The sequence below is a fragment of the Rutidosis leptorrhynchoides genome, chromosome 2 (assembly GCF_046630445.1).
Source record: "Rutidosis leptorrhynchoides isolate AG116_Rl617_1_P2 chromosome 2, CSIRO_AGI_Rlap_v1, whole genome shotgun sequence".
NCBI lineage: Eukaryota > Viridiplantae > Streptophyta > Magnoliopsida > Asterales > Asteraceae > Rutidosis > Rutidosis leptorrhynchoides.
This window is the reverse complement of record NC_092334.1, coordinates 700,242,775-700,266,858: the sequence shown is the minus strand read 5'-3', so window position 1 is coordinate 700,266,858 and position 24,084 is coordinate 700,242,775. Positions and strand designations below refer to the sequence as shown.

At 38.0% G+C, this 24,084-nt stretch overlaps 1 long non-coding RNA gene across 4 annotated transcripts; it reads left to right on the top strand.

Moving 5' to 3' along the window:
• Nucleotides 1-2,551: 2,551 nt before the first annotated feature.
• On the top strand, nucleotides 2,552-22,351 carry LOC139894123 (uncharacterized). Of its 4 annotated transcripts, none has more exons than XR_011774817.1 (6): nucleotides 2,552-2,936; nucleotides 3,112-3,216; nucleotides 3,712-3,812; nucleotides 21,567-21,677; nucleotides 21,752-21,827; nucleotides 21,942-22,351. It is a non-coding gene; the product is annotated as an uncharacterized lncRNA (long non-coding RNA). The 4 variants fall into 4 exon arrangements; XR_011774816.1 differs by having other exon boundaries at nucleotides 3,099-3,216; XR_011774815.1 differs by having other exon boundaries at nucleotides 2,552-3,216; nucleotides 21,744-21,827.
• Nucleotides 22,352-24,084: the final 1,733 nt, after the last annotated feature.

Genomic DNA, 24,084 nt, shown 5'->3' with positions numbered 1-24,084 from the left:
AAAATGACCTTTTTACCCTCACATGCTTTGCACATGACTGAACAAACGGCTCAAATAGACAGAAAGTAGCCAGGAGAGCGAGTGATGTAGATTTTTGATACATTAGGGACGAGGAATGCACAAAAAAAAGAAAAAGGATATGGAGTCAAATTTGATGTAAAGTTCAGGGACGAGGAATGAAATTTTGTCATGTTTTTATTTTGGAGAGAAAACTCTCGAAGAAGTAATATATAACAATTATCGTGTTTTTCGAGCGTATGTTGAGGTTTTAGATATTAGGGTTTATAGGGTTTAGAAATTTAGGGTTTAGGGTTTAGATTTAGGATTTAGATTGAGTTTTTAACACGAACGGTTTAGAGTTTAGAGTTTAGGGTTTAGGTTTTAGGGTTTAGGTTTTAGGGTTTAGTGTTTTGGGTTTACGGACTAAACCCAAAACATTAAACCCTAAACCCTAAACTCTAAATCGGGCTAAATTTTACTTCACAAAACATGAAGAAAAAAAAAAAAAAAACGTTAACAAAAGCATTTATCACAAAATGTCTCTATTAAATGTTCATATTTTCATCCAATCTAAAATGTTCGTGAACAAAGTTTTGTCAAAAAACGAAGAAAAAAAAAATTGCTTCCCCCGCTTCTCCCCGATTGGTTACTTCCCCCTTGATCCTACCAATATATATATATATATATATATATATATATATATATATATATATATATATATATATATATATATATATATCCAGAATCTTAAATATGATTACAAAATAGAAAATTTACTTGTTTTAGGTAATATATGTAAATCTTTATGTATTCTGCATTTTAATATACTGGTTGTTAGTGGGTTCAGAAGAAAATGGAATTGAAAAACTAACACAAAATTGACCATTTACCTAACCCAACCCAACCTACTCAAATTGCCACCTCATATCTATATCTATTTTGGACAGCTGGCACAGTCTCCCCTTAAAAAGGTTCCATCTCACTTGGGAAAGATTCACAAACAAAAGAAGGCCATGAAAAAGTTTAGTTTGCTTATGGAAATGAAAGCTAACATAATTTTGGTTAAAAAATATGCCCAAATTGATCTGAGAGAGAGTTCTGCTGAGCTGGATGCTGCACAAGAACGATTTGAAAAGGGTGAAAGGTGTGCAGAGCTGCTGGTTACTGCACAAGAACGGTTTGAAAAGGCTGAACGGTGTGCGAGAGTACTCCGTTTTGTTGAAAGGAAGCTAGATGACGATATCTTGGAACTTAAGGCTGACAAAGACTCATCCGTAAAACAACGAATCATATAGGCTAGTTTAAACATGCTTTTGTTGCATGAGGTTCGGGTTTTAAGTCTTGCTTATAAGTTATAACAAATGGGTATATATTTTATTTGAATTGTTATAGATGTATATGCATATATAGTTGATTAGTTGATAGTATATTGTGATGGTCATGCACTCATGCTACACCCCTATTTTGTCACCATTAGTTGATAAACACCCTTGTGTTTTGTCTAATGGGAGGGGAAACCTTATTTAAAAGTTGCCAGTGATCGAGAAGATTACCATGCATTCATTGATTATACATTTTTTCTTTATATTATATATCCCACTCATAATAAGTGTCGTAATGTTATTTTAAATATCGTTATTTGTGTTATACTTCGTATGATATTTGAAGAAAATTATATTTATGACTTGAATTTTATTTTGAATATAGTTGTTTGTGTTATATGATACTTAAAGAATATTATATTTTTTAATGACTTGAATATTGAATGTGTTTTCCTTAGTTCTAACTTTCATTAAATATTAAATATATTATATTATATTACACAAAAAACAAAAGGGATCGTTAGTATTATAATAGAAAAAATCGTCAGTCAGATTTATTATAATTTCTTCATATCTAAAGAGAACTTTAATTAAGTAAATAAGTGAAAAATTGAACCGGATGCTTTCTGAAGAATTTTTTTGGGCAAAAATATATAAACTAAATTAAATTAGATCTAAGTACTTAATTTTGTTGAAATTGATCAAAGACTAGAGATAGAGATCATCACTCGATTGACACGATCCTAACTAGGCAATGAATCGAATAAGAATCGGGTGGTGTTATTTCAAATTTATATCCATCTAATTTTTTAATCCATATTCATCTATCTAATTTTAATTTGTCTATCCATATTCATATCTGCGGAATTATTTGTCTATATTTATATTAGTTTGAACTACTGTATACTCAAAATTAGTGTTCTACTATGTAAAATTAAAAGTCATAGTTGTTAATAATTATACAACTGAAAGTCACATTTCCTATTACTTTGTATAACCAAAAGTCGATTGACGGCTTATTAAATTTTCCAAAGCATACTCGTTGTCCATATTATTGGTACATGAAATTAAATCTAAATTTCAAAAGTTGTACGTAGCATACACAAACTTTAGGTTGTATATACAATCTCTCATTTTTTTTTTTTAAGACAATGATAACTTAACTTAGAGTATTCAAACGATTAAAATTAACTCTAATATTTACTTATATACTAAAAGGCCTACCGAATTTGGCCGTTTTGCCCTCTACAGGCATACCAAACGACATCTTACCACCCTTTATAAAAACATTTTCTTCTTTCTTCCAGGAAATTCTTCCCCAATTTCCGAAAAGAAAAAAATAATACCGTCATTGGCTACCGCCTTTCACCACCACCACCGCCATCACCTTCGCTTCCACCAGCTACCACCTGCGACACCACCACCTGCGCCGCCACCGCCACCATCGTCTCTGCTAACACCAACATCGACCAGCACCACCTTCACTACCAGAAATCCGATTCCAACCCTCAATCGCTGGATTCAATTGCGTTTCCCATGAGCAGCCGGAATCAATTAGGTTTCAGGTGAATAGTCGGATTCATCAATTTAAACTAAAGGAAAGAGGAGATCCAGGTATGTTTGTTCTTTTTTTCAGTTTTTTGGGTGGAATTTGGAGGTCGATTTTAGGGTTTTCATATTGTATTGCACAATTCTAATGAGTCGGTATTAGGGCTTATGTGTTAATTATAAAATTAAGTGTTAGGGTTTATCTAATTTGATGTTGTTCTTGCGGAGGGCTCGATGGAAGACTAAACAATTAGAGAAAGATTATGATATCTTAAAGAGACAATTTGAGTCTATTAAGGCTGATAATGATGCTCTGAAGAACATAAATAAGAAACTTCATGCAGAGGTAACCAAAAGATTATATTTCTTAGATTATAATTCATTTGAGTTAATTTAGCTACACAATGTGTATATTTTTTCCTTAACCTGAGTGGTCTACATGTCTTTATACGTGGATTTGGTATATGCAATTGGTATTTGAGTATTTTTATGAAAATATCAAAAGCAAAAGAATACTTTTTCGTTATTTTGCACCTTCATCGTCTTTTTCTCTCTGAAAATTTGGTTCGTTGTTCCGGCCTCCATTTTGTGACTGGTAATCCTACTGCTTTTTAACTTTCATGTTGTTACTATGTTGTTTGTTTTTTTGATTTTTGTTTTAATTTTACCGATGGTGTTAGTTTTCTTTTACGGATTTCATATTGTCTTTAACATGTTTATAGTCCTCTGTTCTATTAAGTTAATTTTATATCCATTGTTGTCTATAATTTCGATATTAATTTGTGTACATGGTGTTGACGGAGTTGTTTTTGCCTCTTTTTTCGTTTTATTTTTTGTACAGGTAAACGGACTTTTGTTTTAAGGTCGTCTCTAGGTAAATGAGACTAACGGTTTCTTCTTCGGGTCCAGTTCTGCATACTACCTCTACCGAAGCAGGCACAGGTTTGTTGCTCCATTTATTTTTTTGTTGGTGCTGCAGTTTTGTTTCAATTGCAGTCAGAGTTTTTATATTTTAATTTGAAAATTGTTAAATGTTGTAGTCATAGTTTTTAGCCAAGTATGTGTAACACTGTAGTACTTAATTTGGAAAATTGACTCTTTTTTCACTATTGTTATTGTGGTCTTCTCTGTAGCGACCCGACCAAATCATGTTTGACGGCGCCGTCTACTTAGGTCCCGTTACGTGGTCATAAGTCTTTAAGACAAAGTTTGACCAAAATATGTCGCCTTCATTTCATAATAAAGATTGTTCCCAAAGTTTACAAGAATTGTTCAACCAATAGTTAAGTTACAACGTTATAATACGAATGAAAACTAGGCGACACGGTTTAAAGTAAAGTCAAAAGACGCTCCATGAAATGCACATATACTCGACATCCATTGCAAGTATCAAATAATGAGCGGAAGCATGTATCATGTATCGTTCAAGGACCTGAGAAAAACATAGAAATCTGTCAACGAAAACGTTGGTGAAATCATAGGTTTAAGTAAGTAAGTACAAGTGAACCACAAGATTTGCATCAATGAAATAATAGTAATACATTCCAAAAGTTTGTTTCACGAGCACCCAATTATCAATGCTTAACATTTCCTTCCATTGAACCCCATCACTTAGTGCTAGAACATACACTGTTTCTCGAAAATATATTTCATTCGTAAACGGTAGCGAACCGTTTGAATGAGGGTTTGTCAAACCCATATGGATCCATACAACATAAGTTCTCGCTTACACCCGGCAAGTGTAACTAATGATAATCGAATTGAGGATTTTGTTCTAAACTCGTATGTAGAATGTTTGTTTTCCTGTACTTGTGTTCACTTAGTAAAGAAATGTTTATGTTTTCTCATCCCAAATGTAAGTTCAAAAAGAGTAAAAGTGGGACTATGATCTCACCTTGAGTGCACGAGTAGTAAAGTACTTCGACAAGTAAATGTGTGCAAAGAACAATGCTAGTCTTGACCTAAACAATAGGTTTGTATCAATAATGGTAAACACAATAGGTCAAAGATGTTCAATTAGTCCTATGGCTCGTTAAGACTCGATCATAATAGCATGTGAATCAAATTGTCATGTTTCATGCAAGGTACAAGTATAAAAACATGTTAGAACGATTACACAATTATTTGGTTAAGTTTGATTAAAAGTCAACTTGGTCGGGTCAAAGTCAACAGAAAAGTCAACGGGGTCGGGTTGGGTATCCGACAATTTTTCTAAGTTATATAATCATATATGAGCATGTTGGCCAAGTTTCATGTTAATCGGAGGTCCGTAGCATAGCAAACATTTTTATGTCAAATGACCAAAGTAAACAGCCCGTTTTAGTACAATGGGACGGCGTCCCAATTGGCTAGACGGCGTCCCGGTTTTAAGATTGGGACGGCGTCCCGAGAAGCTAGACGGCGTCCCAGTTTTAAGTTTGGGACGGCGTCCCGAGAAGCTAGACGGCGTCCAGATCGTTTTCCAGGCCCTGTTTGCTGTATTTCCTAAGTGCACGAACCAAAACACAAACCAACACATTTCATGACCCGTAAACAATCAAGATATGTATCTTATATCATCGGAAAGCTCTTTCGACAAGGAACGCAACTAAGCACTTTTCATCAAGCAAAAACATCATATACTATGACCGAAATCCCGACAAGTGATCAATAGAGGTTTATTTTCAAGTTTCAAGTTTATCAATTGCAATTTAAGTTTCGGGAATCCAATTTATACATATGATATGCCGTTTTGAAGGTAATGAAACATGTAATACAACTAAACACTTATCAATAACATTAACAAGCATTCAACGCATCAAAAGTTCGTTTTAAGAGTTGTCAACCCTAACCAAAAGTTCACAAAATCAATAATCGCGTTTATGAAGTTTCTTTAATCAATCTATACATCAAAATGAAGCTAATGATACTAGTAGCACTTTTAAAACATGCACATTAACAATCTAATAACATTTGATCATCCAAAATCAAGGATTTAGCAAGTAATTTTCATAATGAACTAGTTACACCAAAAACAACAAATCGAGCATACAAATTACATACACGACATCACAATGAGCCATAGACACTAATTAACATACTTTTAAGTCAAGAACACAAATTTAAAGAAAACTAGTGTTTTAGAAATGTTACCCAAACGAGATGAGGTTGGTACCAAAATGAAGAGGATGAAGAGAGGATCACGAATATGTAATTTATTTTGTTGTAAGCCTCCTATATCAGATTTAGATGATGATTGAATGAATTTTGTAAATGGGGGTGTGTTCTTGCTAGAGAGAAAGAGAGAGATGGGGATGATAATGAATGGGTGAAAGGGGTTTGACCCTTTGACCTAGTCAAGGGTTTGATCCCTTGTCAAGTTTAGTCCCTCAACTTTCGTTCGGGTGCGTGAATTACCTAAACGAGATAATTTAAAACGCTTATCAACGGGAGATGTTATAAACATATAACGGACTTTATATTAGTATAACGGAAAAGTAAATGGAAAAAGGCGGGATGTTACATTACCTACTCCTTAAAAGAAATTTCGTCCCGAAATTTAAGTAGGCATAGTAGTCGTTGTTTCTTCCTCGAGATCTTGCGTTTCTGAATTCACAAATAGATGAGGATACTTCCTTTGCATTTGGTCTTGTCTTTCCCAAGTAAACTCGGGTCCTCTTTTGGCATTCCAACGAACCTTGACAATCGGGATTCGGCTTTGTTTCAATGTCTTGACGGAGGTGTCCACAATTTCAACCGGTTCCTCCAAAAAATGAAGTTTGTCATCAATAGTAAGTTCTTCGAGAGGGATGACGATATCGGGTTCGGCAAGACACTTTTTCAAGTTAGATACATGGAAGGTAGGATGAACGGAGTTCAATTGAGGCGGAAGATCTAAACGATAAGCAACGGTTCCAATACGCTCCAAGATTTCGAAAGGACCAATATACCGCGGATTTAGCTTCCCGCGTTTCCCAAAACGGATTACACCCTTCCAAGGTGCGACTTTTAACATTACTCGGTCACCGACTTGAAATTCAAGATCGTTGCGTCGTTTGTCGGTATAGCTCTTTTGACGACTTCGGGCCGTCCTAAGCCTATCTCGGATTTGAACGATTTTCTCGGTGGTTTCGTGAATGAGTTCGGGTCCGGTGATTTGCACGTCGCCTACCTCGGCCCAACAAAGAGGTGAACGACATTTGCGGCCATATAGCGCTTCAAAAGGTGCGGATTTAATACTCGCGTGATAACTATTATTGTAAGAGAACTCGGCGAGAGGTAAGTGCTTGTCCCAAGCTTTTCGGAAATCAACCACGCAAGCTCGTAACATGTCCTCTAAGGTTTGAATTGTACGTTCGCTTTGTCCATCGGTTTGAGGATGATATGCAGTGCTCATGTCTAAACGTGTTCCCAACGCTTCTTGCAATGTACGCCAAAATCTAGAAACGAAACGGCCATCTCGGTCGGATATAATCGATAAAGGTACACCGTGTCGGGCTACGATCTCCTTAATGTAAAGTTGTGCAAGTTTCTCCATTTTGTCCGTTTCTTTCATGGCCAGGAAGTGTGCGGATTTGGTGAGACGGTCAACAATAACCCAAATGGTATCATAACCGCCCGTCGTTTTTGGTAGTTTGGTGATAAAATCCATCGTTATCCTTTCCCACTTCCATTGCGGGATCTCGGGTTGTCGAAGTAGCCCGGACGGTCTTTGGTGTTCAGCTTTGACTTTGGAACATGTCAAACACTTGGAAACATAAGTAGCTACGTCCCTTTTGATGTTCGGCCACCAATATAGCTGTTTAAGGTCGTGGTACATCTTATTGGCACCGGGGTGAATCGAGTATCGTGACTTATGGGCTTCATCTAAAATAAGGCTTCGTAGGTCCCCATAACTAGGCACCCAAATCCTTCCGGCGAAATATCGGAGTCCGGTTTCTTTAACTTCGAATCGAGAGGTGAGGACGTTTAAGTGTTCGAGAGAGATGTTTTCATCCTTGAGAGCCTCATCTTGGGCTACCCGAATTTGGCTATTAAGGTTGGTGTGAATGGTGATGTTTAAAGCTCGGACACGGAGAGGCACCGCTCTTTCTTTTCGACTTAAGGCATCGGCTACTACATTTGCCTTCCCGGGATGGTAACGAAGCTCGCAATCGTAATCGTTTAAGGTTTCAATCCACCTTCGTTGTCTCATGTTTAGTTGCTTTTGATCGAAAATGTGTTGGAGACTTTTGTGGTCGGTAAAGATAGTACTCTTGGTTCCATAAAGATAGTGTCTCCACATTTTAAGTGCAAAGACGACGGCTCCGAGTTCGAGATCATGTGTCGTATAGTTTCGTTCATGAATTTTGAGTTGTCGAGAAGCATAAGCAATGACTTTCGTTCGTTGCATCAATACACACCCAAAACCATGTTTCGAGGCGTCGCAATATACTACAAAGTCATCATTGCCTTCGGGAAGTGACAAGATAGGAGCGGTGGTTAGCTTCGTTTTCAAGATTTGGAATGCGGACTCATGTTCGGTCGCCCAGATGAATTTCTTTCCCTTGTGAGTCAATGCGGTTAGAGGACGTGCAACCAAAGAGAAATTTTCGATGAATCTACGGTAGTACCCGGCGAGACCCAAAAATTGACGAATGTGAGTAGGAGTAGTAGGAGTCTCCCATTTGCTAATGGCTTCGATTTTCGTTGGATCGACTTTAATACCTTGGTCACTTACAACATGACCAAGAAATTGAACTTCCTTTAACCAAAATTCACACTTGGAGAATTTGGCATAGAGTTGTTCTTGTCTTAAAAGTTCAAGCACAAGTCGGAGATGCTGTTCGTGCTCTTCTTCATTTTTAGAATAGATCAATATGTCATCGATGAACACAATAACGAATTTATCGAGATACGGTTTGCACACGCGGTTCATAAGATCCATGAACACCGCCGGTGCGTTAGTGAGACCAAATGGCATGACAAGGAATTCATAACTACCATAACGAGTTCGGAAAGCGGTTTTGGAGACATCTTCCCCCTTAACCCTCAATTGATGATAACCCGAGCGGAGATCGATTTTCGAATATACACAAGACCCTTGTAGTTGATCAAAGAGGTCATCGATGCGAGGAAGAGGATATCGGTTCTTAACCGTCAATTTATTTAGTTCACGATAATCAATGCACATTCGTAGGGATCCGTCTTTCTTTTTAACAAACAAAATCGGAGCGCCCCAAGGTGAATGGCTAGGTTGGATAAAACCACGATCAAGTAGTTCTTGAATTTGACTTTGCAATTCTTGCATTTCGGATGGGGCGAGTCTATATGGTGCACGTGCTACGGGTGCGGCTCCCGGAATAAGATCAATTTGGAATTCAACCGGTCGATGAGGTGGAAGACCCGGCAATTCGTCGGGAAATACATCGGAAAAGTCACTAACAATTGGCACATCATCGATATGCTTATCATCGGACTCGACTTTCTTAACGTGGGCAAGGATCGCAAAACAACCCTTACGGAGCAGTTTTCTAACTTTAAGGCACGAAACGAGGTTGAGTCTGGTGCAACTCTTATCGCCATAAACAATCAAAGGTTCACCATTCTCGATAGGAATTCGGATTGCGTTAAGATCACAAAGGATGTGAGATTTCGTTTTGACTAACCAATTCATACCGATTATTACATCAAAGCTTCCTAGTTCCATGGGTATCAAGTCAATCTCAAATTCCTTACCCAAAATGTTTAACGTACACCCCCGGTAATATGTGTCAGCACTTAATAGTTTCCCGTTAGCCACTTCAATGGTATAAGTGGTATCTAATGGAAGAGGTGGAGTGCTAAAAGAATGAGTCAAAGTCTTGGATGCAAAGCATTTATCGGCACCCGAATCGAATAAGCAAGAGACATAAGAATTGTTGAGAAGAAACGTACCCGTGACTAGTTCAGTGTCATCCCGGGCTTCCTCGGTGTTGATGTTGAAAGCTCGACCGCGCGTATTGGGGTTATCTTTCTTCTTTGGGCATGCATTTCTATAATGACCCGCTTGGCCACATTCGTAACAAGTGCCCGTCTTTGGTGCATTGGGCCACTTTCGAGCGACGGGAGTGGCACTTTTACAATCGTTGGCCTTATGACCAATTCCTTGGCACCGATGGCAAATTAGCTTACTACATTCGCCAAAATGATGTTTGTTGCATTTGTTGCAAAAAGGTAGATTCCCGGCATAACCCTTCTTGCCGTCGAAAGTGAAAGATTTCTTGGCAAAGTTGTTGTTGCTTGATTGGGAGGGTTCCCACTTTCTTTTGTTGCCGCCCGATTTATCCTCGGCCTTAGGTGCCGGAACTACGATTTCGTCAACCGTTTCAATTAGTTGGCGAGCCATGTTCATAGCGGCTTGATGAGTAGTGGGTTTGGATGACATCACCCCTTGTTTGATGCTTTTTGGAAGACCGAGCATGTAGAGCTCAATCCGTTGAGATTCGGGGTTAACAAGATTAGGACACATCAAGGATAGTTCGGCGAAGCGTTGATTATAAGCTTTAAGATCGTTTCCGACCGCTTTCAAAGCTCTTAGTTCTTCCTCAAGCTTTCGGGTTTCTTCGCGCGGAAAATACTCAACAATCATCTTTTCTTTTAGATCGGCCCAAGAGAGGGCATGAGCTTCATCGGTACCCACCGATTGAACATAGGTGTTCCACCATGTTAGAGCAATTCCGGAGAAAGTGTGAGTGGAGTATTTGACCTTGTCTTGGTCCCGACAACCGCTTATGCTAAAGACGGCTTCCGTTTGCTCAAACCATCGGGTGAGCACGACCGGTCCCCCGGTTCCATCAAAAGTGTGAGGTTTGCACCCCATGAAAGCTTTATAGGAGCATCCCTCGTTTGAGTTTCCGGCTCCATTGTTGTTGTTGTTGTTGTTGTGGTTGTTATTATTATTGTTGTTGGATGAGTGACCGGCCATGGCCGCATCTACGGCGGTAGCTATCATCCGTTCGAGAGCTTGTTCGGGAGTTTCATTGCGGCGTACACGACGAGGAGCCATTGTTCCTTCAAGACACAAGAATATCATTGATTAGTATTCTCAATAATACTAACCGTGATATAGAATAAAGATAAAGAGAAGTTTTTCCTCGACTCGCCTTAAATTCTTTATGCCATAATGTCGGAACGTTCATATGAGTCACCGTAATATAATCCCGGAAATTATATTACCCTGATTCATATGTGCATTCGACATTATTCTATAAAGTCAAGGTGGCGTGTCAATCAAATTAAACAACGTGAGATTAAGATGAACTAAGAGTAGATATGAGTAGAAGCGTTCGAGTATAAATGCACAAGTAGTCAAGTAATTCCTACTTCAAGTCTATATGCCGGTTGTAGTCTAGACTCATCAATGTACCCTATGACTCGGGGTTGACACTAATGAACTCTAAATCCCTACAACCAACGCTCTGATACCATCTGTAGCGACCCGACCAAATCATGTTTGACGGCGCCGTCTACTTAGGTCCCGTTACGTGGTCATAAGTCTTTAAGACAAAGTTTGACCAAAATATGTCGCCTTCATTTCATAATAAAGATTGTTCCCAAAGTTTACAAGAATTGTTCAACCAATAGTTAAGTTACAACGTTATAATACGAATGAAAACTAGGCGACACGGTTTAAAGTAAAGTCAAAAGACGCTCCATGAAATGCACATATACTCGACATCCAATGCAAGTATCAAATAATGAGCGGAAGCATGTATCATGTATCGTTCAAGGACCTGAGAAAAACATAGAAATCTGTCAACGAAAACGTTGGTGAAATCATAGGTTTAAGTAAGTAAGTACAAGTGAACCACAAGATTTGCATCAATGAAATAATAGTAATACATTCCAAAAGTTTGTTTCACGAGCACCCAATTATCAATGCTTAACATTTCCTTCCATTGAACCCCATCACTTAGTGCTAGAACATACACTGTTTCTCGAAAATATATTTCATTCGTAAACGGTAGCGAACCGTTTGAATGAGGGTTTGTCAAACCCATATGGATCCATACAACATAAGTTCTCGCTTACACCCGGCAAGTGTAACTAATGATAATCGAATTGAGGATTTTGTTCTAAACTCGTATGTAGAATGTTTGTTTTCCTGTACTTGTGTTCACTTAGTAAAGAAATGTTTATGTTTTCTCATCCCAAATGTAAGTTCAAAAAGAGTAAAAGTGGGACTATGATCTCACCTTGAGTGCACGAGTAGTAAAGTACTTCGACAAGTAAATGTGTGCAAAGAACAATGCTAGTCTTGACCTAAACAATAGGTTTGTATCAATAATGGTAAACACAATAGGTCAAAGATGTTCAATTAGTCCTATGGCTCGTTAAGACTCGATCATAATAGCATGTGAATCAAATTGTCATGTTTCATGCAAGGTACAAGTATAAAAACATGTTAGAACGATTACACAATTATTTGGTTAAGTTTGATTAAAAGTCAACTTGGTCGGGTCAAAGTCAACAGAAAAGTCAACGGGGTCGGGTTGGGTATCCGACAATTTTTCTAAGTTATATAATCATATATGAGCATGTTGGCCAAGTTTCATGTTAATCGGAGGTCCGTAGCATAGCAAACATTTTTATGTCAAATGACCAAAGTAAACAGCCCGTTTTAGTACAATGGGACGGCGTCCCAATTGGCTAGACGGCGTCCCGGTTTTAAGATTGGGACGGCGTCCCGAGAAGCTAGACGACGTCCCAGTTTTAAGTTTGGGACGGCGTCCCGAGAAGCTAGACGGCGTCCAGATCGTTTTCCAGGCCCTGTTTGCTGTATTTCCTAAGTGCACGAACCAAAACACAAACCAACACATTTCATGACCCGTAAACAATCAAGATATGTATCTTATATCATCGGAAAGCTCTTTCGACAAGGAACGCAACTAAGCACTTTTCATCAAGCAAAAACATCATATACTATGACCGAAATCCCGACAAGTGATCAATAGAGGTTTATTTTCAAGTTTCAAGTTTATCAATTGCAATTTAAGTTTCGGGAATCCAATTTATACATATGATATGCCGTTTTGAAGGTAATGAAACATGTAATACAACTAAACACTTATCAATAACATTAACAAGCATTCAACGCATCAAAAGTTCGTTTTAAGAGTTGTCAACCCTAACCAAAAGTTCACAAAATCAATAATCGCGTTTATGAAGTTTCTTTAATCAATCTATACATCAAAATGAAGCTAATGATACTAGTAGCACTTTTAAAACATGCACATTAACAATCTAATAACATTTGATCATCCAAAATCAAGGATTTAGCAAGTAATTTTCATAATGAACTAGTTACACCAAAAACAACAAATCGAGCATACAAATTACATACACGACATCACAATGAGCCATAGACACTAATTAACATACTTTTAAGTCAAGAACACAAATTTAAAGAAAACTAGTGTTTTAGAAATGTTACCCAAACGAGATGAGGTTGGTACCAAAATGAAGAGGATGAAGAGAGGATCACGAATATGTAATTTATTTTGTTGTAAGCCTCCTATATCGGATTTAGATGATGATTGAATGAATTTTGTAAATGGGGGTGTGTTCTTGCTAGAGAGAAAGAGAGAGATGGGGATGATAATGAATGGGTGAAAGGGGTTTGACCCTTTGACCTAGTCAAGGGTTTGATCCCTTGTCAAGTTTAGTCCCTCAACTTTCGTTCGGGTGCGTGAATTACCTAAACGAGATAATTTAAAACGCTTATCAACGGGAGATGTTATAAACATATAACGGACTTTATATTAGTATAACGGAAAAGTAAATGGAAAAAGGCGGGATGTTACATTACCTACTCCTTAAAAGAAATTTCGTCCCGAAATTTAAGTAGGCATAGTAGTCGTTGTTTCTTCCTCGAGATCTTGCGTTTCTGAATTCACAAATAGATGAGGATACTTCCTTTGCATTTGGTCTTGTCTTTCCCAAGTAAACTCGGGTCCTCTTTTGGCATTCCAACGAACCTTGACAATCGGGATTCGGCTTTGTTTCAATGTCTTGACGGAGGTGTCCACAATTTCAACCGGTTCCTCCAAAAAATGAAGTTTGTCATCAATAGTAAGTTCTTCGAGAGGGATGACGATATCGGGTTCGGCAAGACACTTTTTCAAGTTAGATACATGGAAGGTAGGATGAACGGAGTTCAATTGAGGCGGAAGATCTAAACGATAAGCAACGGTTCCAATACGCTCCAAGATTTCGAAAGGACCAATATACCGCGGATTTAGCTTCCCGCGTTTCCCAAAACGGATTACACCCTTCCAAGGTGCGACTTTTAACATTACTCGGTCACCGACTTGAAATTCAAGATCGTTGCGTCGTTTGTCGGTATAGCTCTTTTGACGACTTCGGGCCGTCCTAAGCCTATCTCGGATTTGAACGATTTTCTCGGTGGTTTCGTGAATGAGTTCGGGTCCGGTGATTTGCACGTCGCCTACCTCGGCCCAACAAAGAGGTGAACGACATTTGCGGCCATATAGCGCTTCAAAAGGTGCGGCTTTAATACTCGCGTGATAACTATTATTGTAAGAGAACTCGGCGAGAGGTAAGTGCTTGTCCCAAGCTTTTCGGAAATCAACCACGCAAGCTCGTAACATGTCCTCTAAGGTTTGAATTGTACGTTCGCTTTGTCCATCGGTTTGAGGATGATATGCAGTGCTCATGTCTAAACGTGTTCCCAACGCTTCTTGCAATGTACGCCAAAATCTAGAAACGAAACGGCCATCTCGGTCGGATATAATCGATAAAGGTACACCGTGTCGGGCTACGATCTCCTTAATGTAAAGTTGTGCAAGTTTCTCCATTTTGTCCGTTTCTTTCATGGCCAGGAAGTGTGCGGATTTGGTGAGACGGTCAACAATAACCCAAATGGTATCATAACCGCCCGTCGTTTTTGGTAGTTTGGTGATAAAATCCATCGTTATCCTTTCCCACTTCCATTGCGGGATCTCGGGTTGTCGAAGTAGCCCGGACGGTCTTTGGTGTTCAGCTTTGACTTTGGAACATGTCAAACACTTGGAAACATAAGTAGCTACGTCCCTTTTGATGTTCGGCCACCAATATAGCTGTTTAAGGTCGTGGTACATCTTATTGGCACCGGGGTGAATCGAGTATCGTGACTTATGGGCTTCATCTAAAATAAGGCTTCGTAGGTCCCCATAACTAGGCACCCAAATCCTTCCGGCGAAATATCGGAGTCCGGTTTCTTTAACTTCGAATCGAGAGGTGAGGACGTTTAAGTGTTCGAGAGAGATGTTTTCATCCTTGAGAGCCTCATCTTGGGCTACCCGAATTTGGCTATTAAGGTTGGTGTGAATGGTGATGTTTAAAGCTCGGACACGGAGAGGCACCGCTCTTTCTTTTCGACTTAAGGCATCGGCTACTACATTTGCCTTCCCGGGATGGTAACGAAGCTCGCAATCGTAATCGTTTAAGGTTTCAATCCACCTTCGTTGTCTCATGTTTAGTTGCTTTTGATCGAAAATGTGTTGGAGACTTTTGTGGTCGGTAAAGATAGTACTCTTGGTTCCATAAAGATAGTGTCTCCACATTTTAAGTGCAAAGACGACGGCTCCGAGTTCGAGATCATGTGTCGTATAGTTTCGTTCATGAATTTTGAGTTGTCGAGAAGCATAAGCAATGACTTTCGTTCGTTGCATCAATACACACCCAAAACCATGTTTCGAGGCGTCGCAATATACTACAAAGTCATCATTGCCTTCGGGAAGTGACAAGATAGGAGCGGTGGTTAGCTTCGTTTTCAAGATTTGGAATGCGGACTCATGTTCGGTCGCCCAGATGAATTTCTTTCCCTTGTGAGTCAATGCGGTTAGAGGACGTGCAACCAAAGAGAAATTTTCGATGAATCTACGATAGTACCCGGCGAGACCCAAAAATTGACGAATGTGAGTAGGAGTAGTAGGAGTCTCCCATTTGCTAATGGCTTCGATTTTCGTTGGATCGACTTTAATACCTTGGTCACTTACAACATGACCAAGAAATTGAACTTCCTTTAACCAAAATTCACACTTGGAGAATTTGGCATAGAGTTGTTCTTGTCTTAAAAGTTCAAGCACAAGTCGGAGATGCTGTTCGTGCTCTTCTTCATTTTTAGAATAGATCAATATGTCATCGATGAACACAATAACGAATTTATCGAGATACGGTTTGCACACGCGGTTCATAAGATCCATGAACACCGCCGGTGCGTTAGTGAGACCAAATGGCATGACAAGGAATTCATAACTACCATAACGAGTTCGGAAAGCGGTTTTGGAGACATCTTCCCCCTTAACCCTCAATTGATGATAACCCGAGCGGAGATCGATTTTCGAATATACACAAGACCCTTGTAGTTGATCAAAGAGGTCATCGATGCGAGGAAGAGGATATCGGTTCTTAACCGTCAATTTATTTAGTTCACGATAATCAATGCACATTCGTAGGGATCCGTCTTTCTTTTTAACAAACAAAATCGGAGCGCCCCAAGGTGAATGGCTAGGTTGGATAAAACCACGATCAAGTAGTTCTTGAATTTGACTTTGCAATTCTTGCATTTCGGATGGGGCGAGTCTATATGGTGCACGTGCTACGGGTGCGGCTCCCGGAATAAGATCAATTTGGAATTCAACCGGTCGATGAGGTGGAAGACCCGGCAATTCGTCGGGAAATACATCGGAAAAGTCACTAACAATTGGCACATCATCGATATGCTTATCATCGGACTCGACTTTCTTAACGTGGGCAAGGATCGCAAAACAACCCTTACGGAGCAGTTTTCTAACTTTAAGGCACGAAACGAGGTTGAGTCTGGTGCAACTCTTATCGCCATAAACAATCAAAGGTTCACCATTCTCGATAGGAATTCGGATTGCGTTAAGATCACAAAGGATGTGAGATTTCGTTTTGACTAACCAATTCATACCGATTATTACATCAAAGCTTCCTAGTTCCATGGGTATCAAGTCAATCTCAAATTCCTTACCCAAAATGTTTAACGTACACCCCCGGTAATATGTGTCAGCACTTAATAGTTTCCCGTTAGCCACTTCAATGGTATAAGTGGTATCTAATGGAAGAGGTGGAGTGCTAAAAGAATGAGTCAAAGTCTTGGATGCAAAGCATTTATCGGCACCCGAATCGAATAAGCAAGAGACATAAGAATTGTTGAGAAGAAACGTACCCGTGACTAGTTCAGTGTCATCCCGGGCTTCCTCGGTGTTGATGTTGAAAGCTCGGCCGCGCGTATTGGGGTTATCTTTCTTCTTTGGGCATGCATTTCTATAATGACCCGCTTGGCCACATTCGTAACAAGTGCCCGTCTTTGGTGCATTGGGCCACTTTCGAGCGACGGGAGTGGCACTTTTACAATCGTTGGCCTTATGACCAATTCCTTGGCACCGATGGCAAATTAGCTTACTACATTCGCCAAAATGATGTTTGTTGCATTTGTTGCAAAAAGGTAGATTCCCGGCATAACCCTTCTTGCCGTCGAAAGTGAAAGATTTCTTGGCAAAGTTGTTGTTGCTTGATTGGGAGGGTTCCCACTTTCTTTTGTTGCCGCCCGATTTATCCTCGGCCTTAGGTGCCGGAACTACGATTTCGTCAACCGTTTCAATTAGTTGGCGAGCCATGTTCATAGCGGCTTGATGAGTAGTGGGTTTGGATGACATCACCCCTTGTTTGATGCTTTTTGGAAGACCGAGCATGTAGAGCTCAATCCGTTGAGATTCGGGGTTAACAAGATTAGGACACATCAAGGATAGTTCGGCGAAGCGTTGATTATAAGCTTTAAGATCGTTTCCGACCGCTTTCAAAGCTCTTAGTTCTTCCTCAAGCTTTCGGGTTTCTTCGCGCGGAAAATACTCAACAATCATCTTTTCTTTTAGATCGGCCCAAGAGAGGGCATGAGCTTCATCGGTACCCACCGATTGAACATAGGTGTTCCACCATGTTAGAGCAATTCCGGAGAAAGTGTGAGTGGAGTATTTGACCTTGTCTTGGTCCCGACAACCGCTTATGCTAAAGACGGCTTCCGTTTGCTCAAACCATCGGGTGAGCACGACCGGTCCCCCGGTTCCATCAAAAGTGTGAGGTTTGCACCCCATGAAAGCTTTATAGGAGCATCCCTCGTTTGAGTTTCCGGCTCCATTGTTGTTGTTGTTGTTGTTGTGGTTGTTATTATTATTGTTGTTGGATGAGTGACCGGCCATGGCCGCATCTACGGCGGTAGCTATCATCCGTTCGAGAGCTTGTTCGGGAGTTTCATTGCGGCGTACACGACGAGGAGCCATTGTTCCTTCAAGACACAAGAATATCATTGATTAGTATTCTCAATAATACTAACCGTGATATAGAATAAAGATAAAGAGAAGTTTTTCCTCGACTCGCCTTAAATTCTTTATGCCATAATGTCGGAACGTTCATATGAGTCACCGTAATATAATCCCGGAAATTATATTACCCTGATTCATATGTGCATTCGACATTATTCTATAAAGTCAAGGTGGCGTGTCAATCAAATTAAACAACGTGAGATTAAGATGAACTAAGAGTAGATATGAGTAGAAGCGTTCGAGTATAAATGCACAAGTAGTCAAGTAATTCCTACTTCAAGTCTATATGCCGGTTGTAGTCTAGACTCATCAATGTACCCTATGACTCGGGGTTGACACTAATGAACTCTAAATCCCTACAACCAACGCTCTGATACCATCTGTAGCGACCCGACCAAATCATGTTTGACGGCGCCGTCTACTTAGGTCCCGTTACGTGGTCATAAGTCTTTAAGACAAAGTTTGACCAAAATATGTCGCCTTCATTTCATAATAAAGATTGTTCCCAAAGTTTACAAGAATTGTTCAACCAATAGTTAAGTTACAACGTTATAATACGAATGAAAACTAGGCGACACGGTTTAAAGTAAAGTCAAAAGACGCTCCATGAAATGCACATATACTCGACATCCAATGCAAGTATCAAATAATGAGCGGAAGCATGTATCATGTATCGTTCAAGGACCTGAGAAAAACATAGAAATCTGTCAACGAAAACGTTGGTGAAATCATAGGTTTAAGTAAGTAAGTACAAGTGAACCACAAGATTTGCATCAATGAAATAATAGTAATACATTCCAAAAGTTTGTTTCACGAGCACCCAATTATCAATGCTTAACATTTCCTTCCATTGAACCCCATCACTTAGTGCTAGAACATACACTGTTTCTCGAAAATATATTTCATTCGTAAACGGTAGCGAACCGTTTGAATGAGGGTTTGTCAAACCCATATGGATCCATACAACATAAGTTCTCACTTACACCCGGCAAGTGTAACTAATGATAATCGAATTGAGGATTTTGTTCTAAACTCGTATGTAGAATGTTTGTTTTCCTGTACTTGTGTTCACTTAGTAAAGAAATGTTTATGTTTTCTCATCCCAAATGTAAGTTCAAAAAGAGTAAAAGTGGGACTATGATCTCACCTTGAGTGCACGAGTAGTAAAGTACTTCGACAAGTAAATGTGTGCAAAGAACAATGCTAGTCTTGACCTAAACAATAGGTTTGTATCAATAATGGTAAACACAATAGGTCAAAGATGTTCAATTAGTCCTATGGCTCGTTAAGACTCGATCATAATAGCATGTGAATCAAATTGTCATGTTTCATGCAAGGTACAAGTATAAAAACATGTTAGAACGATTACACAATTATTTGGTTAAGTTTGATTAAAAGTCAACTTGGTCGGGTCAAAGTCAACAGAAAAGTCAACGGGGTCGGGTTGGGTATCCGACAATTTTTCTAAGTTATATAATCATATATGAGCATGTTGGCCAAGTTTCATGTTAATCGGAGGTCCGTAGCATAGCAAACATTTTTATGTCAAATGACCAAAGTAAACAGCCCGTTTTAGTACAATGGGACGGCGTCCCAATTGGCTAGACGGCGTCCCGGTTTTAAGATTGGGACGGCGTCCCGAGAAGCTAGACGGCGTCCCAGTTTTAAGTTTGGTACGGCGTCCCGAGAAGCTAGACGGCGTCCAGATCGTTTTCCAGGCCCTGTTTGCTGTATTTCCTAAGTGCACGAACCAAAACACAAACCAACACATTTCATGACCCGTAAACAATCAAGATATGTATCTTATATCATCGGAAAGCTCTTTCGACAAGGAACGCAACTAAGCACTTTTCATCAAGCAAAAACATCATATACTATGACCGAAATCCCGACAAGTGATCAATAGAGGTTTATTTTCAAGTTTCAAGTTTATCAATTGCAATTTAAGTTTCGGGAATCCAATTTATACATATGATATGCCGTTTTGAAGGTAATGAAACATGTAATACAACTAAACACTTATCAATAACATTAACAAGCATTCAACGCATCAAAAGTTCGTTTTAAGAGTTGTCAACCCTAACCAAAAGTTCACAAAATCAATAATCGCGTTTATGAAGTTTCTTTAATCAATCTATACATCAAAATGAAGCTAATGATACTAGTAGCACTTTTAAAACATGCACATTAACAATCTAATAACATTTGATCATCCAAAATCAAGGATTTAGCAAGTAATTTTCATAATGAACTAGTTACACCAAAAATAACAAATCGAGCATACAAATTACATACACGACATCACAATGAGCCATAGACACTAATTAACATACTTTTAAGTCAAGAACACAAATTTAAAGAAAACTAGTGTTTTAGAAATGTTACCCAAACGAGATGAGGTTGGTACCAAAATGAAGAGGATGAAGAGAGGATCACGAATATGTAATTTATTTTGTTGTAAGCCTCCTATATCGGATTTAGATGATGATTGAATGAATTTTGTAAATGGGGGTGTGTTCTTGCTAGAGAGAAAGAGAGAGATGGGGATGATAATGAATGGGTGAAAGGGGTTTGACCCTTTGACCTAGTCAAGGGTTTGATCCCTTGTCAAGTTTAGTCCCTCAACTTTCGTTCGGGTGCGTGAATTACCTAAACGAGATAATTTAAAACGCTTATCAACGGGAGATGTTATAAACATATAACGGACTTTATATTAGTATAACGGAAAAGTAAATGGAAAAAGTCGGGATGTTACATTCTCCAGTGATAATAACATTTAGTTAGAATGGTGCAAGAATGAATGTTTGTAGTCTAGACTTTAGACAAATATGTTTATATATAAAATCTGGAAATTTTATTCTACATTGCATTTTGTACTTGATTGAGTACAACAAGTTAAAATATTTTTTTTCCTAACAAACTTCAAACACAACCGCTGTATGAAGTGGTTAACCTCTTATGAGGATTTATACATGCCAAAACTGATGGTTTTTGCTTTTTCAGTTTAGCTCCGAATATGAAAGATCGTAATGGCATGTGTGGTCTTACGGTCCTTAGTTCGAAATGGCTTTCAACACTATTAGCATTGCGACTTATTTAGTTTGGCTTTGTTAGTTATTATAAATGTTGCACCTATTTCGTGTTACTTGCGAAAACCCAGCATCCATGTCAAAGTCATGGTCCATATTAACATCACAATCAGAACTTTTTTACGCCATCTCCACGTGTCAAATTTCTGATCAAAGTGTCTGTTACTTTGTTTGATTTTTTGTGTTGTTTTTTAACTGCTATAACTACTGTTCAACTATTAGGGTTCTTTCCTAACCGTGATTTCTTTGTGTTTATTCAGACGTTACGGGCTACTATTCAGATTTAGGAGACTCTACCTACGTGTGCAGTCATTTTAACGCGTTATTTTAGTACGACGAAGGTTTAAAATCCACTCCCAGAAAATACGGAGGTACTATATCAGCCAATCTAAATCTCATACATATATATAAACATCATCATTAATTTTTTTTATTAGCATTGCAGCACAGCAAAAAGGAACATCAGCCACTCATTGATATCTCAACCCACCAATCCCTTGATGTCACAACTACGTTGAATAGTAAGTCCACGAATAACATACAAAAACTAATGCTGGAAATAAAAACAACAAACCTTAGATATAAATAATAAATAATGTTGGAATAAGTATACAAATAACAGTGCTACATTACAGGTACAAAACAAGGTATGCGTTTGTGCATAGGTGTTGATGCTATTGCTACTATTGAGCACTGGTGGTGGTCGTACTTTTGCAACTGCTACTGATCAGCTGGAGCGCATTCGAAACAAGCATACGGGCAACGGTTTTTGTAACCATTGTCCACAAATCTGCATTTACTTTTTTCACTTATTTATGATAACTCATTGTCCATGTATTATTTTTATGATTGATTTTAAAATAATTGGTTGTGGAGTAGCTCCAATGTTTAACACGATCGATATTAGGATATCTGCTCAAACCGGTCTTCATATACAACTGCTGCATCAATCTAAGATTGGATGTTATTTCCTTAGAGGTAAATATTTAAAGATTTCGTTTGCATCATGTACAATAACACATTCCTTTCATGAGTGTATTTGATATTTGAGTGTTTAAAATGATAATATGAATAAAACTTGGGCCACCACTTCATGTGTGCTCATTAAATATGTGGTGTTTGTACTAATTGTGGCAATTATGAAGCACATATATACAGAGCTACACCCACAAATGAATCTAAAATAAATAAAGGAGTATAAGGCCAACAAATACTGCAGCAGGCCCTTATCTTCACATATTATCTGTTGCACTTTTGTCACTTCTCATTTTTATTTGTGTTGTTTCTTATGTTATTCATTTTTTTTATAAGCTCATTGTTTTCTGTACAGACAATTTTGACATTTTGTACTATTGGCTTCGATGCCTACGTCGCAACGAAAAACATAAGAAATCGGCACAAAAATCGCCGCATCAACGCGCAGTCCGTCAACTTGCTAGTTACTAACATTTTTAGTTGGAACTAGTTGTGGAGTCCTCGCTTCGCGCCGGGGGCTCCGTTTTGAATGAGAGTTTAAAAAAAAAGTCTTGATCTATTTTGTAAAAAAGAATTTTTTTCGACATCTAACATTGAAGGGTTGTTCCTTTTGTGAAATTTGCTTCTTTTAGCGTTCGGGTTTTATTTTTTTAAAAAAAAAAGTTAGTAAAGTGGGGGTTCGATTTGTATTTTAATAAAAGTTAGGGGGTTAAGTTTGTGAAAATTGAAAAAAATTTATGTATAAAGTGGGGGTTCGATTTGTATTTTAATAAAAGTTAGGGGTTAAGTTTGTGAAAATTAAAAAAAGGAATAGTACTATTCATAAAATTTTGTCTATTAGTTATACTAGTTGTGGAGCCCTCGCTTCGCGCCGGGGGCTCCGTTTTGAATGAGAGTTTAAAAAAAAAGTCTTGATCTATTTTGTAAAAAAGAATTTTTTTTTTCGACATCTAACATTGAAGGGTTGTTCTTTTTGTGAAATTTGCTTCTTTTAGCGTTCGGGTTTTATTTTTTTTTTAAAAAAAGTTAGTAAAGTGGGGGGTTCGATTTTGTATTTTAATAAAAGTTAGGGAGTTAAGTTTGTGAAAATTGAAAAAAATATATGTATAAAGTGGGGGTTCGATTTGTATTTTAATAAAAGTTAAGGGGTTAAGTTTGTAAAAATTGAAAAAATGAATAGTACTATTCATAAGATTTTGTCTATTAGTTATATTAGTAAAAAAAAAAGTTAGTAAAGTGGGGGTTCGATTTGTATTTTAATAAAAGTTAGGGGTTAAGTTTGTGAAAATTGAAAAAAATATATATATAAAGTGGGGGTTCGATTTGTATTTTAATAAAAGTTAGGGGGTTAAGTTTGTGAAAATAAAAAAAAGGATTAGTACTATTCATAAGATTTTGTCTATTAGTTATATTAGTAATAGTAATCAGTAATAGTAATAATTAGTAAAAAAAAAGTTAGTAAAGTGGGAGTTCGATTTGTATTTTAATAAAAGTTAGGAGTTAAGTTTGTGAAAATTGAAAAAAAAATATGTATAAAGTGGGGGTTCGATTTGTATTTTAATAAAAGTTAGGGGGTTAAGTTTGTGAAAATTGAAAAAGGAATAGTACTATTCATAAGATTTTGTCTATTAGTTATATTAGTAATAGTAATTATATATATTTTGAGAAACTAAAAAAGAAATATAAATATAAATATATTTAATGAAATAACACTATATAAATAATACAAATTATACTGATATATTTATGTATCTATTTTTCTAGCAAAAGCAAATTTATCAATGAATTACAAATTGTCATTCA